The sequence below is a fragment of the Cavia porcellus genome, unplaced genomic scaffold (assembly GCF_034190915.1).
Source record: "Cavia porcellus strain 051 isolate PalLab524CR breed Dunkin Hartley unplaced genomic scaffold, mCavPor4.1 scaffold_1, whole genome shotgun sequence".
Taxonomy (NCBI): Eukaryota; Metazoa; Chordata; class Mammalia; order Rodentia; family Caviidae; genus Cavia; species Cavia porcellus.
The window spans coordinates 142807279-142827129 of record NW_026947484.1 but is presented as its reverse complement, the minus strand read 5'-3'; the positions used below and the strand labels follow the sequence as shown (position 1 = coordinate 142827129).

General features: G+C 40.5%; 1 long non-coding RNA gene and 1 pseudogene across 1 annotated transcript; one reads left to right on the top strand and one right to left on the bottom strand.

Moving 5' to 3' along the window:
* The first annotated feature begins 2364 nt into the window (after positions 1 to 2364).
* Positions 2365 to 6609, top strand: LOC134477829 (uncharacterized). The gene is made up of 2 exons (XR_010050069.1): positions 2365 to 2910; positions 5640 to 6609. It is a non-coding gene; the product is annotated as an uncharacterized LOC134477829 (long non-coding RNA).
* A 5615-nt stretch (positions 6610 to 12224) lies between these two features.
* On the bottom strand, positions 12225 to 13794 carry LOC134476891 (protein transport protein Sec61 subunit gamma-like; annotated as a pseudogene).
* Positions 13795 to 19851: the final 6057 nt, after the last annotated feature.

Sequence of the window (19851 nt, the reverse complement as noted above, 5' to 3'; positions counted from 1 at the left end):
TGTACATCAGCTTTAATAATAATGTGTGTTCTTAAAACACAAGAGATAGACACTGTCTCAGTTACTGTGGTAGACTAACAACTGGTGGTCAGCCTGAAACACCCCACTGGACTGAATCAGTGTGGCGCTGGGTGTGGTTGGCCTCCGTCAGGATTTTTGCCATCAATATAAATAGGAGAACTGGAGAGGAGGAAGTGTGATGTTGCTGGTTCTCCTATTGTGGCTGGTTTTTCTGGAGGAGCTTGTTGAACTTCTTTCCTGATATGAATTTGGGTGTTCTCATTGCCAGAGGAGCTCAGAACCTTGTTATCACTGAGAATGGCTTCAGTTCACTTTGGGGGAGCTCTGCTCCTTACTCTGAGCATCACTTCCTGGCTGCAGTGCAGAACCCTTAGCGTAATGGCACAGATCCTTCACCCCACAGGCACAGACTTTGTAGTTTCCACCGCTAACTTTTGGGCCTTGTCAGCACATATCTGTGAAACAGATTTGCATGCGACACTGTCATGGACTCTAGGACTCCAGATGGACTTGTGAGGGGCGTTGTCACTGGCTCCAGGTCTTCATCTGGACTCATGCAGGATATTGCTATAAGATCCAGGGCCTCAGTGGATATTTTGGATCCTCAGTGTGTGGACAGATTTCCTGAACTTTTTGTGTTTGATTCCTTGGATGAATACTATAAAATAATCAAGATCCCAGAAATTCAACACAAGAACAGACTATAAAAAACTATTAGAGAAAAGAAAATATTAAAAGCTGTTAGAGAAAAGAAACATCTATAAAGAAAAACCTATCAGCATCACCACAGACTTCTCAACACAAACAATTAAATCAAGAAGAGCTTGGAGTAAAGTATTTCAAGTCCTGAAAGGAAATGACTTCCAACCCAGATTGATGTATCATGTAAAACTATCTTTCAAAATTAATGGAGAAACAAGATACTTCCATGACAAAAAACAACTGAAGGAATACATGACCATCAAACTAACCCTGTAAAAACTGAAGGACATTCTAGGGATAGATAAAAAAAGACCGTGGTTCCAGGAACAGAGAAGACAGTAGAATGGAGGGGAAAATTAGGCAGTGAATAGCAGAAAAATAGCATGGCAGAGACAAGCCAGTGCATGTTGGCCATAACTATTAATATAGATGGCCTTAATTCTCCAATAAAAACAAACACAGGCAGCGTGGATCGGAGACAAGATCCATCAATTTGCTTCACACAAGAAGTTCATTTGACTTGAAAGGGGGTTCACAGACTGAAAGTCAAAGGGGAGAGAACAATACTCTCTGAGACAGGGACCCAGAAAGAAATGGAGGTAGCTTGCCCATCGGCTGCAGACTGCATAAGAAAGCCATGGCACTTTGATACAGTGGAAAGCTGAGCTATCAAGACAGATAACCTTGAGGCTCTTTGCAGGTAAATGGATACAACTTGAGATCATGCTCATGAATGAAATGGTTCAGAGTCACATGGCTGAATATCGTGTTGTCTCCCTAGTATGAAGAACTAGAAGAGTTGGTGGGATCCAAAATGCACAGTACATACTGTGAAAGTCAACGGGGAGGAAGAATCTAAAAAAAAGAAGTCAGTAGTCATTATTAATGTATTGTGGTGAAGTGAAACACATATTTTTCTCATTGTTCTATTTAGTTTGGTATTTTTCTGTTTTGGTTTGTCTAACTTGTATTTAATGGTATGGACAGCGATTTCAAAGATAACAAAATATATTATGGTAGCCATTATTGATTTCCTATTAGCATGTTTTGAAGCCTTGTATTGTTTCATTGTTTTGTTTGACTGCTTTTATTCTATTTTATTTTGTTTGACTGTATCATATCTGATGTTATAGGCAACTACTTTGAAGATAACAAGTTGCAGAACGGTACCCACTATGGTTTCCCTATTGTTTTGTTTTGAAGTCCTGTATCGCTTCCATTGTTTTGTTTTTATTGGTTTTCATCTGTACTGTTGTTAGGTTTTATTATGCCTGATGTTATGGGCAATTCTTTTGATGATACCAAGAGGCTTTATAATAACCATTATTGATTTTCTTGCATTTTGTTTTAAAATCATGTACCATGTTCATTGCTTTGTTTTGACTAGCTCCATTCTGCTTTATTTCATTTGGTTTTACTCTTCAATTGAAAATAACGTGAAAAAAGTCAGGAATTGAACCTTAAGAGTCTCTTTCTACTCCTTTTATTCCTCTAATGGACTGACCCAGCAATCACCCACCCTTAATCCCGGCACCTTTATTCCCAGCATTGTACCTCCTATCAATCATACACTCTCAACTCAGCCACTTCCAAAATTGTCTGTGACCCCGTGAGGTTTGGGATGGCAGGGTATCCAGATGTAGGGAGCCGAGTGACAGGCATTGCTGCCTAGATGTCTCTCTCTCTCTCTCCTATGGGCACTGCGTCTGCCTACATTAACCATAATCCTCTTCTGCTTACGTCACTTATCCGGATGTGATGGTAACCCTGTTGTATTCATCTGTTTAACCTCTTCCTGTCCCAGCTCCCGCCCTTAGCCTATAAAAGGTGTGATTATTTTCTCAATAAACCGGAGGCTTGATTGGGTTAACATCAACTTGCCTTCGTCTCTTTTTGTCTCCCCCATGTCTTTTATTTAATCCCCGTTTCCCCTCCAGGAGTTCTGAACTTGTTGATCTGCAGGCTGGATCAAGTGGCGCCCAACGTGGGGCCCCTGGCACGGAGAAGTTAACGAGGGAGCCGTTCGAGAGACAGCCGGCTTAAACCGAAAGTGAAAGCAAATTGAACCAGAGACCTCGGCCGAGGAATGAGTAAACTGAATCAAGGATTAAAGTTTAAAGCAACAGGACATTAAATCAAGTGCCGAGACCTGCGCAGACGACTACCCGACGTCCTGCCCGAGTCACGGTGAGTGAACGGCAACCCCATTTCCCTTTCCCGACATGGGTCAAGTATTGAGCAAACATAAACTGTTCGTCGGAGGCCTTATAAAGGCATTAAAGACAAGAGAGATAAGGGTTGAAAAACAAGAATTATTACAGTATTTTCAGTTTATTCATAAGGTTTGCCCTTGGTTCCCCCTAGAGGGTTCTATAGATACCAAGAGGTGGAATACAGTAAGAGATGTTTTAAAAGATTATTATAGAGTTTTCGGTCCAAAAAAGGTTCCTGTGACCACCTTTACATATTGGAATTTAATTTCTGAGCTGCTTGCCCAGAGGCATGCAGACCCTCAGGTTGAGGAGACAGCTGCACTGGGTGAGGCTGCCTTGCGCGACTCCCTTAAATCTACCTCAAAACCATCCTCAGAAAAATCTGAAGCCTCTGATTTCTCAGATGCAGAGAATGATGGCCTGTTAGAGGTCCTCGTACATGGTGATCTGCCACCACTTCCACCTGTTGACATGATCAACAGGTCCCAGGATGGCAGCCCGCTACTCGCTGTACCTCCATGGCAAATTGGGGATTCATATAAGCCTTTAGAAACAACCTTAACTCTAAAAAGCTTGCAGCCGCAAGGCAGCTGGTGCAGGACCAGTTAGATGCAGGCCACATTGTTCCTAGTAATTCCCCTTGGAACACACCTATCTTTGTTATCCGGAAAAGGTCAGGGAAGTGGAGGCTGCTACAAGACCTTAGGGCAATAAATAAGACAATGGTCTTAAAGGGGCCTCTACAGCCTGGCCTCCCCTCAGTGCCATTCCTTTAGGATTTTTTAAAATTGTCATAGATCTTAAAGATTGCTTATTCTCTATTCCTTTACACTTCATGACTTCCAAAAACTATTGGGAGATATTAATTGGCTCATACCATTTTTAAAACTAACAAAACATGATTTACAGCCCCTTTATGCGCTGCTTCGGGGAGACATAGATCCAACTTCCCCCCGAGAGCTTACACCTGATGCCAGGAGAGCGCTCAGTAAAGTAGAAGAGGCTATTGCTCAACAAACTGTTTCCTTTATGGACTACAATGAGCCTTTACAGTTTCTCATTTTTAATACAAAGCTTTGCCCTACAGCAGTGTTCTGGCAACAAGCTCCCCTCATGTGGGTCCATTTACCAGTCTCTCCAAAAAGAACACTTTTGCCTTATTTCCAAGCTGTCTCAGACCTAATAATCCAGGGTAGAAAGCAGGGAAAATGTTACTTTGGCAAAGAACCAGATATTATCATTCAACCTTTTACAAAAGACCAAATAGATTGGCTACTTCAGAGTACTGAAGTGTGGCCTATTGCCTTAGCTTCCTATTCAGGGACTATTGACAATCATTACCCTCCAAATAAGCTAGTTGACTTTGCTAATCGTCACTCATTTATATTCCCTAAAGTCACAGCTTCACAACCCCTTCCGGGTGCCCTGGTTTTATTCACTGATGGCTCATCCTCTGGAAGAGCTGCTTATGTATCTCAAGACAATGTTTCTACCCTCCAGGCAGATACTTCCTCTGCACAATTAGCAGAGTTAGAAGCTATTCTTGCAGCTTTTGCTGCTTACTCTGACCAACCATTTAATTTGTATACTGACAGTGCTTACCTTGCTCAGTCTGTTCCATTATTAGAGACTGTTGCTATTATATGTCATGCTTCCCCAGCTGCAAATCTGTTCAAACAATTACAATGCTTCATATGGCTTCGCCGTCATAAGTTCTTTATCGGTCATCTGCGAGCTCATTCCAACCTCCCAGGGCCTCTTGCCCAAGGAAATCATTTGGCTGATGTTGCTGTACGAGCACAGGTTTTTATGGCTCAGGACTCCAAGGTGTCTGAGGCCCAACAAGCCCACCAGCTACATCACCTCAATGCTCACACCCTCCGCCTTCTCTACAAAATTACCCGTGAGCAAGCCAGACAAATTGTAAAAAATTGCCCATCTTGTGCTATCCACTCACCTGTTCAACACCTAGGAGTCAACCCTAGAGGTTTAATTCCTAATGCCTTATGGCAAATGGATGTTACCCATTTCAATGAGTTTGGCAATCTAAAATATGTACATGTCATTATTGACACTTATAGTGGCTTCATTTTTGCCACTCTCCAGACTGGAGAAGAGCTAAACACATTATAGCCCATATGCTGTCAGCCTTCTCAGTTCTGGGATGTTCTCAACAGCTCAAGACCGATAATGGCCCTGGCTATACCAGTACCTCCTTTGCTCAATTTTGTAAAAGCCTTAATATCCTCCACACTACAGGTATACCTTACAATCCTCAGGGACAAGGCATTGTTAAACGTGCGCATCGTTCTCTTAAATTCACCATAGATAAAATAAAAAGGGAGACATGGTACCCCACCCAGGGGTCCCCTAGAAATGTCCTTTCACATGCTCTTTTTATTTTAAATTTTCTGACCCTGGATGCTTCAGGCTGCTCCGCAGCATCTCGGTTTTGGCATACTCAGACTCAAACACGGTTTGCATCTGTTTTATGGAGAGACCCACTAATAAATGTGTGGAATGGCCCTGATCCAGTCCTTATCTGGGGACGAGGTTCAGTGTGTGTTTACTCTCAACAAGATAGAGAAGCTAGATGGCTACCTAAACGCCTCGTAAAGCAAGTAGACAGTTCTTCAAAGACCCCATGTAACGCCCAGGAATAATGTTATTTCCTGAGGCACAATCCCCTGTGTTCTCTTACAGGTGACACATCTCCCTAGAGCCTTATGCTGCTTAACCAGCCTTCTTGAGCCACACCACACCCATGGTGGATTTTGACCCCTGCCAAACAGACTGCAACTGCTGACAGCCATGCACAAAACCCCATGACTGTGAAAGAGGCTCTTCTCGGTCTGGAGGAACATACGCCAGCCAAATAGACTGCATCCAGTGTTATACAAGGCATGCTCCAAGACACAGGAGAATGACTTCATACAGAGACACCAACAAATGGCTGTCAACCCCTTCTCCTTGATTTTGGGGGGGGGGAGTTTTTCCCTTACCTAGTCCCACTTTTGGGTCCCCTAGCTGACCTATTGTTTCACATTTCTGTGAGTCTTGTATTTTTCAGAGGATTATGATGTTCATTAATAACCGGATAGACGCATTTATGGCAAAGCCCATTCAGGTACACTACCATCAGCTGGAGATGACAGATCAACAAACCTACAGGAAAGAAATTCCCACGAGTGGCCCATATGATGATGCGGCCTGACTGCCCTGGGGCAATGGACAGGCAGTCAGAGACGGGCAACTAGGACATGCATGTTAATTCCAACGGCCACCTAAGACAGGCACAGGACCAACTGCTGTTCTGCAAGCCCATGACGGGTAAGGCCTGGTTGGGTTCATACAATGAGGTCCTTGACCTAAGACAGACGCTGTCCTCACAGGGCCTGCCATACTCTTAATTAAATAATATAAAAAGGGAGGAGATGTAGGGAGCCGAGTGACAGGCATTGCTGCCTAGATGTCTCTCTCTCTCTCTCCTATGGGCACTGCGTCTGCCTACATTAACCATAATCCTCTTCTGCTTACGTCACTTATCCGGATGTGATGGTAACCCTGTTGTATTCATCTGTTTAACCTCTTCCTGTCCCAGCTCCCGCCCTTAGCCTATAAAAGGTGTGATTATTTTCTCAATAAACCGGAGGCTTGATTGGGTTAACATCAACTTGCCTTCGTCTCTTTTTGTCTCCCCCATGTCTTTTATTTAATCCCCGTTTCCCCTCCAGGAGTTCTGAACTTGTTGATCTACAGGCTAGATCATCCAGACACAAACCATAGCAGATGCTAACTACATTGGGTATGCACGCCATTACTGGATCAATGATTTTTATATTGTTTGACTTCCTGTAAACTTAATATTCCCAAAAACCATATGAAGTATATTTTATTATAGGTTGAGAAATTTGACCTGGTTAAATACTTGAGACACTAAACTGCTTGTATAAAGCAAAAACAAAATAAAATATAGATAAAAATTTAAAAACATACCCATAAATTAAGGCAGTAAAAAATAGGAAACCCATAACCTACTGTAGACTGACGTAAAAAAAAAAAGGCAAGTATTATAGTAGAGTCCTACATGCTACTTGATTTGAATCTTTAGAGTCAAATATTTTTAAGATGCCAGAATTTCCTGTTGTTTTAGGAAAACAATACAAAACACAGTCTTAATAATCCAGAAACTCCTGGATAAGTATTAGGGCTGTTTCCAGGTATCCAATGTATTGGGATCTGTAAACATAGGCCCTGCTGCTTTGCCCTAGCCACTTCTGGCTCTGAAAGGAGAGAGCACATCCTTGAAGTGGTTATCTGGAAGGACAGACATTCTCCTGGGACTACAGATTTTCTTGTTGCCTCCCCTTCCAGTTCTATGAAAGCTCCTGAGGGTAGAGTCACCTTGTTTTGCCCTACCTTTAAACTGAGCTCTTAATGCTGGAGTAGAGAGGATTGCAAGGCCTTCCTAGGAACTCTGTCTCCTTGGAGAGCTGTAATGAGTCAGGTCATGCGGGGAGATAATGGTACAATTTCTCAACACTGTAGTGATGACAGCTGAGACATAAGTCTAGTCACACCTATACTGACACTGAGATCTAAGGCAAAGTTGGAGAACAGGACCACTTCTGGTATCTGTGGTTGAGCTAGCCCATGATAGCCACATCGTGACCGCAGGAAGTACTTGCACTTCTCTGAACCCAATTCAAAAGAGTAATGTCTGAATCCCAACTAATAGAGCTTAGTGCCCAGGCCTAGGGTGATATGCCAGGGTTATCTATAGAATGTTGGAGAGTGGTGCAGGAGCTGGGGACATTTAGGAAAACCTCCCAAAAATGTAGTTCCAATAAAGAAGACATAAAAGCTAGGCAATGAAACTGTTTCAAAAACTAAGACATGTGTATGATTTAAAGACTCATAGAAATCCGACAGTTGTGTTGTTCCTCTACTAGGATAATGTCAAATGGGAAAGAGAAATCCTTCTTTATTTTTCAAGAAAGACAGAGGTGGTAGAAACTAATTCTGTTTTCTGGGACCATCACTCCAGATGCCACACCTCAGTGCCAGTGATGCATGGACTGCAAGTAAGGGAAAAGTGTCTTTGCCCTTCTGCCATCTCTCAATGCAGGGATGGGTTGAACGATGTGCTCCTGGATAGCTGAGTTCAAGAATAAATATAAAATTCCAATTGAACCCTTGGAATAGGTCTAAAGATCCGAAGAGTAATGGAAGTAAAATCTTGCCCCAATTTGGGACCCAGACACAAAGAGTCAAGAAAGTGGGAAAGTTCTGGCTCTCAAAGATAGGAACTGAGGCGTGAGAGGTGAGCACCCTCTCTATTTCACATCTGACTGTTCATACTGTAGAGGGCAGTAAATAGGGCCTGCATTTCCAAGGCAGGTACAATTGAAGCAAATACTACTTCAAGCTGGATGATCTTTGATGAGCACCTCAACATTGCTGGACCAGTGTGTTCTCAACTGAAAAATTATAACACTACCGCCTTAAGAGACCACTGTGCCACTGATACAGGATCAAAAAACATTTATGATGGCCAAAAATGTAAGCATAATATGTACTTTATAAATTCCTGTTTACTCTTGGGAGCCATAACTGTAGGGGAAGTATTTTGTTGCCTTGCCCCTCTGGGTGAAATGAGAAATAGGAATAGTACCAGGTCAAACTGTTACATATGCCTAAAGAGTCAGCTCAGGGAAAAAAGTCAGAGGTTGTCAGGACATATTAGATGTTTCTTTGTATGGCCACATAAAGTTTGATTTGCAGAGTTGCCTGACAATTGAAATACTATTCCCATGAAGGAAATTAATGAGAAAGCTGAGCAGGAGAAAATGAAGCTTTTGTTTGTATTATGGATTAAGAACTGGTGGTCAACTTAACCCCAGCTGGATTACATCAGCATGGCATTGGGTGAAGATGCTCCACCTGAGGAAAGTTGTCAGGATAAATAGGTGAAGAAGAAGGGCAGTGTAGAGGGTTGAGGTGTTAAGGAGGCCTTGTGGGTTCTCCTACGAGTTGCTGTCTGAGCTGTTGGTTCTCCTGGAGAAGCCTTGGTCCTCACATCGAGCATTGCTTCCTGGCTTCAGAGGGCAACACATGTGTTCTTGGTCTCCAGGATGAATCTTCATGCTGCTTTCTGGCATGTACCCAACTGTGCTTGTCCCTGGAGGAGCTCAGGGCCTCCATGTCGCTGAGGACAGCTGTGGTGTCTTTCAGGATAGCCTTGGTCTTTGTTGTGAGTGTGACTTCTCAGCTCCAGTATAGAACCCTCATCCCACTAGCACAGCTGCTTCATCCTGCTGGCATAGACTTTCTGGCTTCCACCGCTGACCCTTGTGTCTTCCCGGCATGGATCTGTAAAAGAGACTGGTGTGACTCCTTCTTGTAGGCTCTGGACCTCCAGTTGGACTCCTGGAGGCATTGTCTGGAGCTCTTGATTTTTATCTGGACTCATGTGGGACATTACTGTGGGGTTTAAGTCCTTGACTAAATAATCTATATCTTTGGTGTTGCGGATAGATTTCTTGTGTTTTCCTGTGTTAACTTCCAGTGACCATTATAAAAAATTATAAATTCTATGTCCTAATCCTAATTGTTCTCTTTGTACAACCCCTGACTACAACAGCTTCGAACTTTTCCTCCTGTTGTCCAGAGTGTCATGGCCTATGACCTCTAGATAAACAAAAACTACCTGAGACCCCCGGAACCTGTGCGTGGCAGGCACCAAAAGTAATTATGAATAATTATGAAAGCTGAAAGGAGCCAAACACTGTATCCATTTCTAAAACATAAACAGAAAAACTTCACATTTATCATAGAAATACTAAATTTATCTTATTTTCTAATACAAATGGCCAGTGATCTCCACAAATCAATTTGAGAAGTGTATCTTTTGAATTTTGAGGGACCTGTTTTTGTCTATACTTCAAGGAAATATAAATGATACCTATTTCTCAGAAAACAATTTATATTATACAATGAAATAATTCCTTCAAATTACTGAGCATTGTGAGGGAACTAATTATATAAAGTAACATCATTTAAAGTGGAAAAGAAGCAATAGTATCTACTGAAAATGTTTATTACCAAAGGAAATAATTAGCATGCTTACCTATTTAGAAGGGACTCCTTGCTGTAAATCTGTGAACTTTTTTAGTTTCTCAGGACATACTGCTTTTCAGGACATACTGCTTGTGTTGTCATCGAATTTTATCCTATTTAAAAAATTCATTTTATGAAGAAATCATCTCTAGTTGACATACTACATATTGTTATCTTATATCAAATAGCACTCTTAATTTTTTTTGAAATACTGTACATTTCTACATATTTTCTGTTTTCTTTTGTTGAAATAAATAAATTCACTTTATTTTAAAGTAGGTAAAACAAAACATTACAAAATAGAAGAAAGAAAATCAGAAGAAATCAATGTAAGTGACAGGATTTCAAAGCAAGACAACAGGAGATCAACAGTGGCTACCATAGTGTCTCTTATTTTCTTCTAAATAATAGTCTATATCATCACACACAATGAATTAGTACAAAACAAAATAGTATAAAACTGGTCAAAATAGGATAATGATAGGATTACAGGCATTCAAAACCAGACAATAGGAAAATCAACAATGGCTACTATAATGTCTCTTGTTCTTTAAAATAGCTGTTCAAATCTTCATATTTGTTGAAATTTAAAAAATTCATTTTAAAGTCTCTTTTTTGGCCATTTTTTTAAAAGAAAGAACTAACTTTCTGTTCTGGAGATTATTTCAATGATTTTTAAATCTTAGTTTAAGGAGTTGTCAGGTGCCTCCATTTCATTCTCTGGAGAACCCTAATTAATATTGACCACATATTAATTAATATGTCATCTTATTGTAATGACATAAGTATCTTTTTCTTCTTTCTTCAGTCTGATTTTGATAACTGCAAACTCATTTTATGTGGGGAGTGGCTGAGCCAGGGCTGAGCTTAAGGTAGGCAAACTCCTTGGAAGTAGAGCAAGGCCGGTCCAGTAGGTGTCTGGCCTTCCTGTTCTTCCCCATTAACCATAGCACAGATAGCTCTGAGAATGTTTCACTTCCAGTGTTCTCAGCAAAACACTGAGACCTTGCACTTTGGGCCTCACTGGGTACTGCTTCTTTTTTTGACTGTGTATAAATAAAGACACCAAATGTGCTGGGTGGTCAGTGCCTCTCCATCAGAGAGGTCAGGTCCCACACAGTCCCATCGTCCTTTTAGTGTGTGTTTAGTGTTTTTCTTACTCTCCCATCACGTTCACTCAGGACCTGGCTGGTTGCGCAGGTCATGACAATTCTATCATTTAGGGACTCTGTATACTAAGATAGCAGATCACCGGAAACCAGGAATCCGGTTTTCTTTCTGCTTGAGGATTGCTTTTAGGTAGAATAATTTATTGAAGTCAGAGCTCTTAAGGGAGAATCATTGTGTATAAAGAACATTTTGTTAGACATTCTACTTTTGCAGAAATTGACACCTATTAGGCATACAGGATTTCATGTATTATTAAACAGATAAAATCACTTTTCAGGACTGCAGTTAAACATGAGAAAATACCAAAACATTTAGATCAAATAGCCAGTCAAACAAAGATGCATAGACTAGCTTAATGGTCATGTACTTACCAGAGGCATCAGGTGGATCCCTGTTAACTACTCCTCCACAGAGATCATCTCCTGATGTTCATTTAGTAGCATAAAAACCAGAATTCCACATTGATGCCACTAATGAGAGAAAGTAATTGACAGTGTATTAATGAGGGACAAAAGAAGGCTTCCACTTAAAGCAGGAGAGCAGCACTTACTTTATTAGGATATCAAAGATGTATAGAAGTTTTTTTGTGCTAGCAAGAATAGAAAGAAAAAGATTTTTTGAGTTGAAAACTAAATAGGAACACAAAGTGATACCTCTCCTATGGAAGGCAAATTTACAGGGTTTATCACTTAAGTTAAAAAAAGGAACCATGATGATATGGCAGGAGCACTTCCAGGGCTCCATCCTATAAAAATGCTTGTACAGATAGCAAAAGACTCTTGTAGGACAATGATAACTGCAGCATTATTTGAAATTATACAATCATGGAACCAAATTAACTTCTAAAACAACACATAAAGGGTTAGATAATAGTACAACAAAAGAAGAAACACCTTTGTTAAAAATAATTCAGAAGATAATAAGGATCCTGACTCTCTACTACTAACAATATAGATGGAACAATTACTAAAACTAGGCCCAGCCTCTAGGTATTACTGCTTACATACTACTAATGATATCTTCACATCCTAAAGTCGTGCTTAGACTACACTGCCTTTTCCCATTCCCTGTTTCAAGGACTTCCTTATCTCCTCCACTACCCTTTTTCTTAGGTCTTTGGTTGAGGTAATAGTGGGGGTTGGGGACAACAAGTAACCAATAGATCATGTGAGCTGGTTAAGAAAGATATGGTTTTTAGATCTAACCTCTGAGGAAGTGACCAAACTCCTTGCCTTCCCTGGGTGGGCTCAAACCACCAATCTCTCCATTAACAGCCAAATGTGCAAACCAATTGTACCACAGGGACACTGCTGCCAGCTCCTTATCATTGTAATGGCCAGTAAACTCTCACTAACTGCTAGCCAGTACCACCATCTTTTGCAAGACAACTGGACAAACTCCAAAGCCTTGAAAATTTAACCTGAGCAATTACAGAGACAGTTGAGCTGTTGGTCCCATTTGAAACTCTTACATCGAGTGACAGGTAAATGTCTTGACTTTTGTCTCAGAACCCAGAGACCCCAGAGACACCTGGTCCCAGGCCCACATTTGAGTGAGAAGTGCCTAAGGGAAGCTGAATGGCCAGGGTGCTAGGTTAGGATGTGCTGAATTAGTACATTTCAGAGGCTACACTACTCAAACTGTGTATAAACAAAGAACTCTTTAACCCCAATCTGCAGTCCCTTATCTACAATGAACAACCCAGGAAGCTAGCCTGCTGTAAATCAGACTTGTAGGAAGTCAGACTGTTGTCTAATAAAAAAAAAAGAGATAGATTCAGGAAAGTTAACAACTTCCCTAACAAGCAACTCAAAATAGCCAGAACTTGATCAATAACTGACACCACACCCTTTGTCCTCCTTGCCATTTAGGAACAACCAGGAATGCCAACTGTGCACCCCTAACTAAAGGCATGGAATACCCCACTTTGTTTACCAGTAGTGGGGGCTGAGCCCAGAATTAGCTCAACTATAGGGTCCTCACCTCATAGCATTTAACAAGGCACATCTGAAGCCTTCTGTTTTTCTATTAGAAAGCTTTCCTGCTTCCATCTGCATTACTCTGTCAAATGCAAGCACAAGTGCCTACTCCCTCACCTCAAGCCCAGTATACATTGCTTTGTTTTTCTGACCAGCTGCTCTTCCTTTATTTCCACGCTTTGCCATCCTTAAGCTACTGCTTCGGAGAATTCTGAGTGGAAGATACTGTGGATGAAAGGGTTTATTTTTGAAATTATTTTGATATACAAATAGGAAACACTTTAAAAGGGTGAAGAGAAAAAAGGAAAGAGAACCACAAAGGCAAATATTCACCTCAGGTGAGCTTCTCCAACTCCTAAAACCCAAGAAGAAAAACGCCCTTCCAAAGTGATCACCATCCACAACGATGTTGTTAAATAGGAATGTAGATCAATTTCACAAAGAAGCCCATGAATCCCTCATAACAAATATTGTCGCTGTTACCTTGGCAATGTTCTGCAATTCTTTTCTGTTTGGTGCATTTTAACCAGGCGAATGGAGTCCTTCACAAACTGCAGACTTGGTTCAACAAACTGCAATACCTGATTCATGATTGTCTGTTTGCCACGTTAGGGACATGTAGCGGATAAAAGGTTTTGTGAAGAGGAAATCAATCTTAAAAAGATTTTATTCTCCCCAACCCCACCACATCCATTGGGACGCCTCACAGAGGGCACTGCACCCACAGGGGCCACGTCCTTTGGGACAGGTCACAGAGGGCACTGCACCCTAAGGCGCAGTGGCAGCTCTGGGCGCTCAACCAGATTGGAATCCAGGGCTCTGCGTGGTTCCCCCTGGAGCGGGAGCAAGCTGGGCCAAACTGTAACTGGGGGATAAAGGAATAAGAAACCAGGTTGAATTTAGGACGAGCTAGCGCGACCTCTCGGAAACGCGCAGGCGCACTTGACTGCTTATCCTGAGGATTGAGAATTGTTTTATGAAAGAAAAACACAAGAACTTTAGCCAGCCCGTAAACAAAGCAGGTAAATATTGAGTATATTTTCACATAAAAATATTAAAGGAAACACTCCCCTGTTAGCATGGTTATGGCACGTTTTAGTAATGAGTACGCTGCTGGTTTGTTCTTGCCAAGATTTGGTGAGTTTTAGTTTCACTTTTTAAACCCTGCACCCATTGTGCCCTTTCTGTGGTTGGACAGCAGTTTTATCCTGGCTACCCACGATGAGGTCAGGTGGAAAGTACGCAGAGCACCACCTAGTGCCCAGTCTCAGAAACTTCAGACCACCAACAGACCCCATTTCCGCGCATGCGCAGTAAACACCCGCCAAGGTACCAGGCCTACATTCCGCAGCTTCCACTATTGTGATGGGGTAAAAACTGTAAGCACTGATTATTTGAGGTGAACCAGTTGGGAGCTTTTTTGTAGGCTTAGTGGGGTATTTTACAGTGACATCTAATAGGATAAAGCCTAACATGCAATAAAACCTAAACCTAGTGCTGTCCTCCAACCCATCCCTTTCCAATTTTTGTTACATTAGTAATTCTTGGTTTTGACACCAGGTCTTACCAAGCAGTTCAGATTGGCTCTGAACTCCTGGCAATCCTCTTGCCTCATTCTCTCAAGTGCTGGGATTACAGGCATGCATGGCTGACACTGGTACATTATTAATGCATAATTCTCACTCAGTGCACAGAGGGATGAATTTTAACAAGTGTCACTGAGATAGTCTCCCAACCTACTATATGTCCAGTATGAGTTCGTGTTCTCTAAAATAAAAGAATGAATTTTAGGAACAACAGAGGTTAAAAGCAGGATATATTTATTGAGAAAAAGAAAGCTTCTGACTGACAGAGAGACAGAAAGGGGTCCTGAGCGAGTTGCCAAGAGCCTGTCTTTTCCAGGGACTTTTATAGAGTAAAATCATGAGGTTAGATGGGTCAAACATGACAGAAATGGAAATTTGCAAGGTGGGACATAAGGCAGGACAGAACTGTGTTCAACCAATAAGATTAGTTACTATGATAAAATGATTAAACTAGGAGCAAATGGGGGAGCAAGTCACATAGTACTCTTTGTCGCATTGATTAAGTGATCATAAATTTCTTCAGTTGTTCTTTTTCATGGAAGTACCTTTTTTTCCTCCATCAATTTCAATATAGCTTTGTAGGGTACATCAGTCTGGATTGGAAGTTGTTTTCTCTCAAAGCTTGAAACACTTAACTCTAAGCTCTCCTTTAACTATAGGGTTGTTGTGTGAAGTCTACTTGGATTCCGATAGGCTTTCCTTTGTAGGCGATCTAACAGCTTTTGATACTCTGTTCTTGTGCTGAATTTCTGACATCTTGATTATTATATGTGTTGTTGTAGTTTCATTTCAGTTATGGCTATTTGGAGTTACATACACTGCATTTATTTGTATGTAAAATTCTTTATTGACACTTGAGAAGTTTTCTATCATTATTTCTGTGAAGAGTTTTAGGTTTTTTAATGACACTTGTACTGTCTTCAGCTTTCTCATTGATCTCTGTCAATCTTATGTTATTTTTCTTTGCTTCATCTTGTAATTGTTGGATTGATTTTTCATACTCACTTGCTATTTTTAATATATCATTCTTTTCATCATAACTAGTTGCAATTCTGTCTTTAGGATCTGAAATTCTATCCTCTCCTTCATTCAATCTGCTGCATATACTTTCAGTGGAGGTTTTAATCTCTTGGATTTCTGTTTAGATCTGTTTCATAGATTCCATTTCTTTCCTATGTTGGGTATTTTTTTGTTTCCATCATTTTTCTAAGTTCATATATTTTTTAATCTGTGTCTTCTCTAGCCTTTTCCACTTATTTTTTCATCTCTGTTGCTATCATTTCAGAAATTTTCTGTGTTTATCTTCCAGTTTCATCCATCCATTGAGTTCCAGGCTTGTCCTGGGTGGGGTGGGGAGCTAGGGTTGCATTTTGTTGTGTGTCTTGTCATTTTTCATTTTCTCTTTTTTGTTTTATTTTGTTTTCTATGTGGATGCTTGTCAATTTCTTATTTTTATAGTTTTATCAATAGTATTGAGGCTTCCTTAGGAGATGTCTGTTCTTTAGGGATGTCCTTTAGATATACATAGTTCATCATAACTATTCCCAATTTGTAAAGAATGTAAAATTTCTATTTGAGTTAGCTCCTAATCCTTTGGTACTGGGCTGTGGTAATGATTATGACCTCATGCAGTCACAGTGTTATCATACAGGGGAGAGAAAATATTAGAAACATGTATGACATCCTGGCTAAAGTAGGACAGTTAGAGTTAACAATAGTTTCAAGTACAGCTGTGGTTTGCAGTATAGCTGTGGTTTCAGGTACAGTTACTATGGTAACCTTTAACCTGCTAGCCAGGAGCAAACTCTAAGGTTAGATAGCAAATCAACCATATACCATACACCTGTTTTCAGTGATTTTCCCCTTCATAAAATGATATTTCTCTTCTGTGAGGGGAGGCTAAGATATATCGGGGAAGGGCTAAAGTGATGAATGAAGTCAGATACAGAAGAGTCAAGGCTGGAGGTCAAAGGATTATCATTGATAAAGGGGCCACATATGTTCACTGGAAGAACAATAGTCTTTAATAAATGGTGCTGGAAAAACGGACTCTCCATATGCTGAAAATTAAACTAGATGCATACCTATCACCATGTACTAAACTAAAATCTAAGTGGATCAAAGATCTGAATATTAAAACAGAAACACTAAATCTGTTGGAAAACAAATTAGGTAAAAATCTTGAAGACAGAGGTAGGTAGAGAATTCATGAACAGGACTCAAACTGCACGTGAAATGCTTCCCAGAATCAATAACTGGGATCAGGTCTTATTAAAGAGTTTCTGCATGTCAAAAGAAATCTCCAGCACAGTGACAAGAAAACTCATAAACTGGGAGAAAATCTTAGCGAACTCTCCCTCAGACAAAGGACTTGTGTCTAAAACATATAAAATTAAAAAAAATCAGACGCCCAAAATTCAAAGACCCAATTCAAAAATGGGCATCTGAGAGGAATACACCGTTCTCAGATGAAGAAATACAAATGGCAAATAAATACATGAAAAACTATTCACCTTCATTTGTCATTAGAGAAATGCAAATTAAAGCCACACTGAGATCCCCTCTCACTCCAGAAAGAATGGCCAGGATCAACAAACCACCAACAGCAAATCCTGGAGAGGTTGCGGGGGGAAAAGGAGCTCTCCTGCACTGTTGGTGGGAGTGTAGACTGGTGCAACGACCGTGGAGGTCATTCTGGAGATTTCTCAAAAAGCTGGGATTGGAAGTCCCATTTGTTCCAGCTATTCCACTTCTAGGCACATTCCCAGAAGAACTGAAAACATCATCCCACAGTGATACATGTGCACCCATGTTTACATTAGCACAATTTGTAATAGGCACATCTTGGAAACAACCTAAGTGTCCGTCAACTGAGGAATGGATAAAAAAGTTGTGGTATATTTATACAATGGAGTACCACTCAGCTACAAAGAATTATCACATTGAGATATTTATAAATAAATGGACACAAGTTGAGACCATACTCATAAGTGAAATAAATCAAACTCGCATGTGGAAATACCATATAGTCTCCCTAATCTAAGGAATGGTAACAATGCACAAGATTTGATGGTAATCATGATTCTACATTACATTGTTTTGAAGCCCTATAATGTTTCCATTCATTAGTTGGAATGGTTTTATTCTGTTTTGTTTGATTATATTATCTGTGATGCTATGAACAACTATTTTGAAGAAAACAAGACATTATGACAGCCATTGCTGATTTGATATCCTACTATGATTTTGTTCTTCAGTTTCCATTAGTCCTGTCATGTTGTATCTTATTGGATTTTAATATGTGTGATAATATAAAAATTTTTTCTATGGAAAATGAGAAAATATAGTAGGCATTGTTCATTTTGTTATTTGGTTCTGAATGCCCTGTAATACTTTCATTCTCTTGAATGGTTTTTTACTATTTTGTTAAGTTTGATACTATTGTATGTGAAGGTATGCTCAACTTTTTCAAAGAAAAAGACACTATGGTAACTACTGTTCATATCGGGTTTCTTAAAGTGAAGTACTGTATTGCTTACATTGTTCTGCTCTGATCTGCTTTGTTCTGTTTTCTTTTGTCTTAATTGCTTTAAAATGAAATTTAAAAAATAAAAAATAAGGATTATCACCAGAGTTTTGGAAAACTGGAGAACACAGGAGGGAAAGAATGAAATAGAATGCAACGGAGTAATCAGAAAGGGCAGAGACAATGGTTACTCACTTGAAAGTTTAAATTCAAGAAGTAGTTGAGGACAAAGAGAAAGAGGATCAATGGAAGAAAATTAAAAATAAAAGTAATCCTGGGAGGAGCCAAGCAACAAGCCAGCTAGCCAGCCTTTCTGTTAAACTGTGCAAGCCACGTGGGGCCCAGGAAGAGAGAAGTCAGACAGCTGCTCCCATAAGCTTACTGTAGCAGGGGCTGAGAATCACCAACTCCCTCCGCCCCCACTCTCACTAAGCTACCAGCTAGTTCAGAGGACAGACTGTGTTGATAGCAACTGAGGTACAAAACGCAACTGAATACTTGTACTGTTTGGGTGACCTTGCAGGTCTAGGGTCAGGAGTCTGAGCATTTATAGGGAGGAAAACCATATGCAATATAGCAAATATGGGGGATTTCCTTCATCTGGGTTTTGAAATCCAACATTATTCTCACTGTTTTGTTGTATCCCCACTAATTGTTTTGCTTAGTTAAATACTCTATTTTGATTGGTTTTAGTCTATTTTGCTATGTCTGATGGAATGGACCACTATTGTGCAGAAAACAATATATACTATGAGAGTCATTGTTGTTTTCATATTATCCTGCTTTGAAGTTCTGTACCATATTCATTGCTTTGTTTTGATTGGATTTATTCTGTTTAGTTTTGTTGGGCTTTATTACCTTTGAAATAAAGTAAAAAAAGTTTTTTAAAAAAGAAAGAAAAATAAGAAAACTAAACAGTGAACAAAAAGAAGATAGAGAATGAAAAAGAAAGAGAGGAACGAAAAAGGAGGCCAGAGAAAAAGGGAAAAAAATAACCCAATACAGGAATAACCACAGAATACAAAACAAGACAACATCCAACCAGACAGGAAAGGAATAGCGAATCAGACAAACAAGGAAGGATAAAAGGAGTTAAATACCTCTGGTGTTTATAGTTCTGTGATAGTGTGCATGCTAGATCCCAGAAATGTGCTGGCTATGGAAGGAGTGGGACTGGTCTTCTGTTGGTGGACTTCTCGAGCGTCCAGCTGCTGGCTCCTCACTACTGCTTCAGACACCTCCACATTGCTGGTCCTGCTGATTGCTCTGCCCTCCAAAGGCGTGTGTGCACCCATGCTCTGGGGCTGGGTTGTTGTCCTGGATCTTGAGGGTCTGGTTGGTCTACCTGCCAAAGGCATGTGTCCTTACACCTTTCTCACAGGCCCCACTGTCCCGGGGACAACGGACGACGCATAGAGCATGGACTCAGACTCTTCTTGTAGGTCCCTGTTCAAGAGACAATTGCATCTTAAATTATTCTTGTTTCTTCTAGAAATTCCCTGTAGATGGACTCATGTAATATGCACAGCTTTATC